General features: G+C 37.3%; 1 pseudogene; it reads left to right on the top strand.

Annotated features, from left to right (window-relative positions):
* Nucleotides 1-1872: 1872 nt before the first annotated feature.
* On the top strand, nt 1873-9368 carry LOC149186059 (ribonuclease J-like; annotated as a pseudogene).
* Nucleotides 9369-9716: the final 348 nt, after the last annotated feature.

The following is a 9716-nucleotide window of genomic DNA, read 5'->3' as shown; positions in this document are numbered from 1 at the left end:
TTGCATGTCTCTAATTTGTCCATTCTAAATTGGCCTTTGGAGAAGAAATTTTAAAGTTTGAAGTTTAATTATTGGTAGTTGAGTGAATGAGGTCTTCCATACTTAATTGTATGGTTTTGTCGTTCCTCAATTTTCTTAACAAAGCATAAACATTTTTTTTTTCTAAATATTCAAATTGCTCATATAATGATACAAAAATGGCAACACAAGGTTGAGTTGCAACTATGTGTTGTGACGAATGGACAACAATATGATATGGCAACTATATGACATAGAAATCACATCTATTGTACAAACATGGAATGATGTTGGTGTATGCATTGCAGAGTGATACAACAATTCCAATGCACGACAATTACATAGAAAACTTGGCAACATAATTTTTTTAATGTCAAGCCTAATTCTTCTAATTTTTTTTTTTTTTTTTTTTGCAATCAATTTTGCTTGAAATCCAATAGGAATTTGTTGGAATTACAAGTTATAATATGTATAGATTGAGCACCCCAAAGGGTTTTTCAAGGTAATAAATCCATTTATGCATTCCAAAAATGCATTGAAGTAACCAAAATCACAATCTTGCCAAAAATTGCATCACTAGATCCTCATGAAAGAAACCAAAATATAAACACTTAAACTATGCATTTTTAAACAACAACGAATGAAAATAGTATATAAAAATCAACTAACAATATGGAAAAGAATATTTTTGTGTGATCACAGTGACAAGTATGGTAGAAATGACAAGTTCAATATCTCAAACTATCTTTGATACCAATGGAGCATAAAAGTCCATGATAAATTTCCTCCATGATATAAAGACAAAAATATAATAATATATAAATGTTGAATGAATAAAATAATGATGACATTTATTGTGAATGACCCTCATGCATATTATGAATAACCTTTATGCATCTTATTTAGGAAGATATTTTTTTATTTTTATTATTATTTATTATATTTATTTAATTATTATTACTATTATTATTATTTATTAGGTTTATTTAGTTGATATTTATAGGAAAATATGAAAGAAGAATTTAATATACAAATATAATCTCAAAACTGTTATATAAAGAATTATAAAGAAATACTAAATTTAGGATACATATATATATATATATGGACTTTCACATATCCACATTAGCATAAGTTGCCATTAGGGATGATCGCTTTATATATCTTTATCTTTAGTGGTTCATCTTTGATTTTGGAATGATGAGATAAATTATGTGAAAATAATTGAACATTGACTCTTTAGTACCATATATTATCAAGTGTTTAAGTTATATAGCATGGTTGTTCTACCATCAAGACATGATTGATTGATGTTTTTCTAGAGCTCTAACCTAATATCTAACATCTTTAGCAAATTCCCATCCGACTCATCCACCAGTCCTAAAGATTCCTCTTATTTCCTCCATATATGGATGCTTATGCTCTCCCATCTCACTATTGCTAATGTGTTGTTCTCTGATATCCATGTAGCCAGCCTTTCATTAAACAGCTACACAATGCAAAAATCGATGTCAATTACCCGGTATAAGCAAAATTCAATCATTTTATAATATTAACCCATTGCTCTACTTTGCCTAGTTGGTAAATCGACCTGTTAAGCTTACTTTGAGGGCGTTTGTCCTCTAATTCATTTTCCTAGACACAATCATTACTAGATCATGTACTATCTGGACATGCATAACCACATTGTTATGGCTTCATATTACAATTATCAGCAGTACCTCAGAGTGTAGAATTAAACAACAGTAACATATGGGGCAATCTTTGTAAAATGAAAAGTATAATTACCAATCAGTAGTGCATTCATCCGTAATGAGTCAGCTTCCTTGTGAAAACATAGTCAATGTTGTCGTTATACTGATCAGGACCAACTGTATATCCCCTTCAGCACTTCTCAATGAATTCAAATCTCCATAACCATTTATAGTTCAGCTCATCCCGCCTGGGTACTTGTATTTTCAAACCCCAAAACTGATTTAACAGCATGTTTGACTTACAGGCGGGAAGTCGATTGTTATCTAGTCGGGTTTCTGCAGTATAGAACTGGGTACCATGACTGTGATAAATGGGGTTCCATGCAGTCCAGATGTCATGGCTATGGGGATTTTGGATTCCAGAAGCAGAGCTGGGTGGTCACATTGGAACAGAAAACGTAACAGGACAGCTTTCATTTTCCCAAGTAATTTATCAGGTGTGCTCTTCAGCGGTTACAACGAGAGAGCACCTAGAATTGTTATTGCAGAAAGCAAGGGGATTCCCACAGAATCCATGAGATCGAAGTCAGGTTCTTCAGCTTTTAATAAATCTAGAAGAGGTTCAAGTAGTGCTGAAGGGCCTAGAAAAAGCATGGATGTGTTGGGGATTTTTCTGAGAAAATCCCAAAAACAAACAAAATAAACTAAAACTCCACACACAGAGACAATGCTCTATTTTCTCTCCACAGGATCTTTTGTGCACAGGGAAGCTTTTTAAAATAAAATGACTGAAGACAGAGTGTTGCACTACCATAAAAACATTTCTATTCAAAAATATATTGCCTCATACATATTCATCCTCTTTTACTGAGAGGGATTCACCAAAATATTTCAACCAATAAAAACTACTCTGTCTCCTCCTGAGAACTTACTGAGCTGGGTTTACTGCTGTAAAACCCCTTTTACATTCACTGCTGTGAAAAACTATTTTACACTTACTGCTGTAAAAATAAATTTACATATATTCCTGTAAAAAGAACTTTTACATTACATTCACTGTGAGGTGAAAAACCATTTCTTTACTCACACCATTTACACTGCTGTGTAATACATTTCTTCATCCGCTCCTCCTCGTTTTCTCTATTCGCACTGCTGTGCATTCATCCTTGCAAAAACAAATCAACACATAAAAACCATCTGCCGCTCCCCTATTCTTTTCTTCATGCACTGCTGTGCATTTCCTTGGCTTTTGCTCCTGCTTCGTTTTACAATATATTCAACTGCATAAAAAATTACACACAGGAACATATGCGCTCCACGTTTTTTTTTTTGCACTGGTGACAGAGCAGGTTCAAAAAACTTGAGAAATACCTGAATCCCTTTGGCTGAAACTTCACACTGCTGGAGAAGCTTTACTGCTGCAACAAGAGTCTTTCCTTCAGCTTCTTTGACACTTCAAAGAGCCTGAACCTGCTCTGTCACCATCAAAGAGCCTGGACCAGCTCTGATACCACTGTTGGGGATTTTTCTGAGAAAATCCCAAAAACAAACAAATAAAACTAAAACTCCACACACAGAGACAATGCTCTGTTTTCTCTCCACAGGATCTTTTGTGCACAGGGAAGCTTTTTAAAATAAAATGACTGAAGACAGAGTATTGCACTACCATAAAATGATTTCTATTCAAAAATATATTGCCTCATACATATTCATCCTCTTTTACTGAGAGGGATTCACCAAAATATTTCAACCAATAAAAACTACTCTGTCTCCTCCTGAGAACTTACTGAGCTGGGTTTACTGCTGTAAAACCCCTTTTACATTCACTGCTGTGAAAAACTATTTCACACTTACTGCTATAAAAATAAATTTACATATATTCCTGTAAAAAGAACTTTTACATTACATTCACTGTGAGGTGAAAAAAAAAAAAAAAAACCATTTCTTTACTCACACCATTTACACTGCTATGTAATACATTTCTTCATCCGCTCCTGCTCGTTTTCTCTATTCGCACTACTGTGCATTCATCCTTGCAAAAACAAATCAACACATAAAAACCATCTCCCGCTCCCCTATTCTTTTCTTCATGCACTGCTGTGCATTTCCTTGGCTTTTGCTCCGGCGGTTTTGGGTGCTGCCGTATTGTCCATGTCCTCCTGCACGGTGTTTGCAACCTGCAGTTGGAATTAACATTCCAACACTCCCCTTTAATTTCAACTGCTGGGCATTCAATCATACCCAAACACTTCCTCACATAGAGGGATTCACCAACACTGCTGTTACAAAGACATCTTCCTCACATAGAGGGATTCACCAATCTTCCTCACATAGAGGGATTCACCAACTGCTTCTGATGCAGTTCCACAAACAACAAAATAGTCTTCCTCTTAATAGAGGGTTTCACCTGTGATTGTGCTAAAGAGCACCTTCCTCATGACAGAGGGATTCACCTGAGATTGTGCTGAAGAGCACCTTCCTCATGACAGAGGGATTTACCACACTATGCTGAAAAGCATCTTCCTCTTGACTGAGGGATTCACCATGACACTGTGCTGAAAAGCACCTTCCTCTTTAACAGAGGGTTTCACCAAATGACTGCTTCAAGTGCAGTTCCAAAACAAAACATTCATTGCACTGTTGTGCATACCCATTACATTGTTCTTTTATGCTGCTGCATATTCTCTGCTGCACTGTTGTGCCATCTTCTTTGCTGCGTCTACCCCACACTGCTGTGTCTGCTCCACGCTACTGCGTCTACACCTGCACTGTTGTGTGTTTCACTACTTGCTATTGTGTTGCTGCACTTCACTTACATTTCTTTACAAACTCTACATCGCTGTGCGTTAATAAAAAAATCTTACATATGCGTTGTTGCGCCTTTCCTTTCTCACATTCACACTGTTGTGTGAGAATTCTTCACTTGTGCACTTATGCGTGCTTCCCTTCTTCACAATGGGAAAACTTTTCTTCACGCTGCTGCGTGCGTTACAGTGCACTGCTGCTGTGTCTCACTTGCATTTCAGATGCAAACAACAAAAATTGCATTCACATTTACTGCTGTAAAGAAAAATTTCTTTTACATGTGCTGGTGTCCATTACATTTCATTTCTTCAACAAAAAAAAACTTCATGTTGCTGCATTTTTCATATTCACATTGTTGTGTGTTTTTACTACATATTATCCAACAACAAAAGCAAGACTTGCATTACCCTTTTCACTGCTGTGTGAAAAATTTCATTGCATTCTCAAACACTGGGCATTTACGCTCTGCTGCGTTTTGCCCTCTTCTCATTTTCCTCTCACTGCTTTGCATTTTCATTGCCAATACAAAACATTTCCATCTGCTGTGTATTACACTCACTCTGCTGTGAGTATATTCTCTCACATTACAAAAAAAATTCCATTGCTATGCATTTCAATGCATGTGCTCCACAAAAAAAAATTTCAAACTGCTGTTCATTCTAATCCATGTGCTCCACACACAAAAGTTTCCACGCTGCCCCTTTTTCTTCTCCGCACTTCTGTGCATATTGCATTGCATATATGTGATAAAAAAACATTTTTCAACACTGCTGCATATTACATTTCAGAGGGATTAACAAAAAAATTTCATTTGCGCTCTGCTGCGCTGCAATACATCCTCCATGCAGTCTCCATGCCCTGCAGGCTTTTCTTCTCTGCTTTTATGGAAGATTTAATTCCATATCTCTCCCCTATAACAAGATCTTCATCAAAGAATGACTGTTAAAATAGTTCAGCAATAATGATCAATAATTACAAGCTCCCCTTAACTATATGCATCATCTTCTTTCAGCAAAGTTTTCTCAAAAGAAACTTAGATCAACTAGGGAGCTCAAGGGGCTTTCAGGCTGTATTTCCTTCCTTCTCCATACTTGTGTAACTTTCTTCTTTTGCATGGGTCTAGCTTGTGTAAGAGCCCATGTTAAGTTACAATCACGTGCCATATGCCCAATGTTATGACACTTAAAACATTCTACATTTTTCATGAATAAGAATTCATGATTTCTTCTTGCAAAATTGTTTCTTGGAGATTGTCGAACACCATAACATCTATCTCTATGAAATGCTCTACAGTCTTTTGCCATATGACCAAAGTTTGAACAAGAGTAACAATAACCATAGAATGAACTTTGGTACCTGGGAGATGGAGGTTTCCTTGATGTACTTCTGAAGCCTTGCTGCCTTGAGATTCTTTGATGATAACCATTGCATCTTACCTCTTTGACATCAGCTACATTTCTTCTTGGAGCTGGTTTTCTACTTGGAGTAGGATTTCTTCTATTGTAGCCTTCATTTTTCTCCTTGCCTTTGCTGGAACTAGGAGCATCACAATTTCTTTCTGGCTTCTTCACATCTCCTTTGCTTAAAGAATTTTCATTCTTGTTTGAGGGTTCACCTACATACCCGAGTCCTGATTTATCAGATGGAGATCTGTGATAGCTGAGCATATCATCCAAGGCTTGAGAGCTCTTCATGATTTTGTTCATCCCTTCAACCTTTTTCCTGAGGAGGACAATCTCTTCTTCCAATCTTTCACACTCATTATTTTTCTTTGCAAGTTGTTCCTCAGTTTCTTCTTTGCTATGAGTAGCTTCAGCTGCTACTATTTTAAGAGAGATGATATCTGTCTTCATTTTGGAGATTTCTGCTTGACTGCTCTCCATTTTCTTTTCAGCTCCTTGTGCCTGCTTCTTTGCTTCATTCAACTGATTTGTCATGGATATGACTTCTTCATGATGTTTCCTCTTGCATTGATCAAGCTCCTTCTTAAGCTTGACTAGCTCTTCATCCCTTTCTTTTACTTGAAGCTTGATGAGGTCAACCTTCTCATTTTCAGCTTCTATGACGAGTTCAGAATTTTCTTCTTCACTGATGGTCATGGTCAGTGCTCCCTTTGCATGAAGGTCATGCAGTCTGTCCCATATATCCTTTGCTAATGAATATTTCCCTAGATTCTTCTTTATAGAATCAGGTAGTCAATCCAAGATAGTCTTTGCTGCCTTTGCATTGTATTCCTTGGATTCTTTATCCTTCTTGCTATCATCAATCACTGATTCCCAGATTTCACTCCCTTGACACTGTAAGGCAGCCCTCATTTTTATTTCCCACATATCAAAATTTCCATTAAACTTTGAAGCCTCAAATAGAATGCTTTCAAATAGATCGTCTTCTATTTTAATAGAAGAGGGAGACACAACCTTAGAAGGTTTGGACACTTTCTTCCTTGACCTTGCCATTCTTAACTATACTCCAAAATACTTGACTGTGTTTTTAAAATGCTGACTGTTTCTTCAACAATAACTCAAAAACTTGAGAAATACCTGAATCCCTTTGGCTGAAACTTCACATTGCTGGAGAAGCTTTACTGCTGCAACAAGAGTCTTTCCTTCAGCTTCTTTGACACTTCAAAGAGCCTGAACCTGCTCTGTCACCATCAAAGAGCCTGGACCAGCTCTGATACCACTGTTGGGGATTTTTCTGAGAAAATCCCAAAAACAAACAAAATAAACTAAAACTCCACACACAGAGACAATGCTCTGTTTTCTATCCACAGGATCTTTTGTGCACAGGGAAGATTTTTAAAATAAAATGACTGAAGACAGAGTATTGCACTACCATAAAAACATTTCTATTCAAAAATATATTGCCTCATACATATTCATCCTCTTTTACTGAGAGGGATTCACCAAAATATTTCAACCAATAAAAACTACTCTGTCTCCTCCTGAGAACTTACTAAGCTGGGTTTACTGCTGTAAAACCCCTTTTACATTCACTGCTGTGAAAAACTATTTCACACTTACTGCTGTAAAAATAAATTTACATATATTCCTGTAAAAAGAACTTTTACATTACATTCACTGTGAGGTGAAAAAAAAAAAAAACCATTTCTTTACTCACACCATTTACACTGCTGTGTAATACATTTCTTCATCCGCTCCTGCTCGTTTTCTCTATTCGCACTGTTGTGCATTCATCCTTGCAAAAACAAATCAACACATAAAAACCATCTCCCGCTCCCCTATTCTTTTCTTCGTGAACTACTGTGCATTTCCTTGGCTTTTGCTCCGGCGGTTTTGGGTGCTGCCGTATTGTCCACGTCCGCCTGCACGGTGTTTGCAACCTGCAGTTGGAATTAACATTCCAACAGGATGTTGGGATCCAGAGGAAATTGGAGCTGTTTCATGAAGGATTTGAAGGACCACCATTGCGTGTCCTGCCATTGGGAGGTTTGGGAAAAATAGGGATGAACAGTATGCTTATAGATCACTATGATCGATACATCTTGGTTGATGCTGGCCTCATGTTCCCAGACTACGATGAACTTGGAGTGTAGAAAGTTTTACCTGACACAACTGTTATTCAACGATGGAGGAATAAGATTGAAGCAGTTGTTATTACACATGGGCATGAGGATCACATTGGAGCCTTGCCTTGGGTAATTCCCGCATTGGATCCTCATACGAGAATATTCTCAACATCATTTACTATGGAGCTCATTAAAAAAACGATTAAAGGATTTCAATATTCATGCTGAGGCTAGACTTAACATCATTAATATAAGCGAGAAGTTCCAGGCTGGACCATTTGAGATAGAAGCTATTCGAGTTACGCATTCCATTCCGGATTGTTGTGGGTTGGTGCTTCGCTGTAAAGATGGGACAATTTTCCATACAGGAGATTGGAAGATTGATGAGTCGCCTGTGGATGGAAAGACCTTTGATCGATCAACATTAGAAAAACTTGGAAAGGAAGGCATTACATTGATGATGAGTGACTCTACCAACATTCTTTCACCTGGAAGAACTACCAGTGAAACTGATGTAGCAGAGGCTTTGTTACGAAATATTGCTGCTGCAAAGGGAAGAGTTATCACTACACAGTTTGCATCAAATGTTCATCGTCTTGGAAGCGTGAAAGCTGCAGCTGAATTGACTGGTAGGAAGCTGGTTTTTATAGGGATGTCATTAAGGACTTACTTGGATGCTGCTTCGAGAGCTGGACAGGCACCTTTCGATCCATCTACTTTGGTCAAAGCTGATGATATGGATGCTTATGCTCCCAGGGATTTACTAGATGTCACAACAGGATCACAGGCAGAACCTCGTGCAGCTCTCAACTTGGCATCATTTGGAAGCAGTCATTCCCTCAAGCTAAATAAAGATGACTTGATCTTATACTCAGCAAAGGTGATACCTGGAAATGACATTCGTGTGATGAGGATAATGAATCAGATAGCGGGGATTGGTTCTACAATAATGATGGGAAGGGGAGATAATTTTCACACATCTGGGCATGCTTATCATGGAGAATTGGAGGAAGTCCTCAGGTTGGTAAACCCTCAACATTTTTTTTTTTTGCCTGTTCATGGAGAATTTGCTTTTCTGAAAGAGCACGAGCTACTTGCAAAATATACTGGTATACGACATACTACTGTAATAAAATGGAGAGATGCTTGGTGTTTCTCCTCTTAGAAACCGAAGAGTCCTTTCCAATGGTTTTTCTCCTCTCGGCAAGGAGAAATTGCAGTTGAAGTACAGTGATGGAGATAAAGCATTTGGAAATGCAGAAGAGCTTTGCGTTGATGAGCGAATGAGGATAGCCTTAGATGGAATTGTTATTGCCAGCTAAGGACTAAATTTAAAAGGTTATTCCTATGATGCCATGAGTATTTGAAAATGGAGAATTTGCAGAAATGGTATTCATGTTATGGGTTTGGAAAAGTCATTACAACAGTCCTGGAGACAATCATCTACAAACAGAAATGTCGTAGTATATATCTCTTTCAGATTCTCATTGAAACAAGATGAATAAAATGGTACATAAATGCAATTCCAAGTTTTCAAAGGCAATAACATTGAAGCCTAATTTTCCATTATTGTACTTACAAGCAGCATTCCATGAATCTTTGGGAGAGATTGAAGCTGCCATTTCTCACTGCCAGGCAACAAACTGATATGACAGAGTGATATTGATAGT

The sequence above is a fragment of the Pinus tabuliformis genome, chromosome 3_1 (genome assembly GCF_031772625.1).
Source record: "Pinus tabuliformis cultivar Carrire ecotype Pingquan chromosome 3_1, CPIR1, whole genome shotgun sequence".
Taxonomy (NCBI): domain Eukaryota; kingdom Viridiplantae; phylum Streptophyta; class Pinopsida; order Pinales; family Pinaceae; genus Pinus; species Pinus tabuliformis.
Note: the sequence above shows the minus strand (reverse complement) of the source record. Positions and strands in the feature narration are given on the sequence as shown.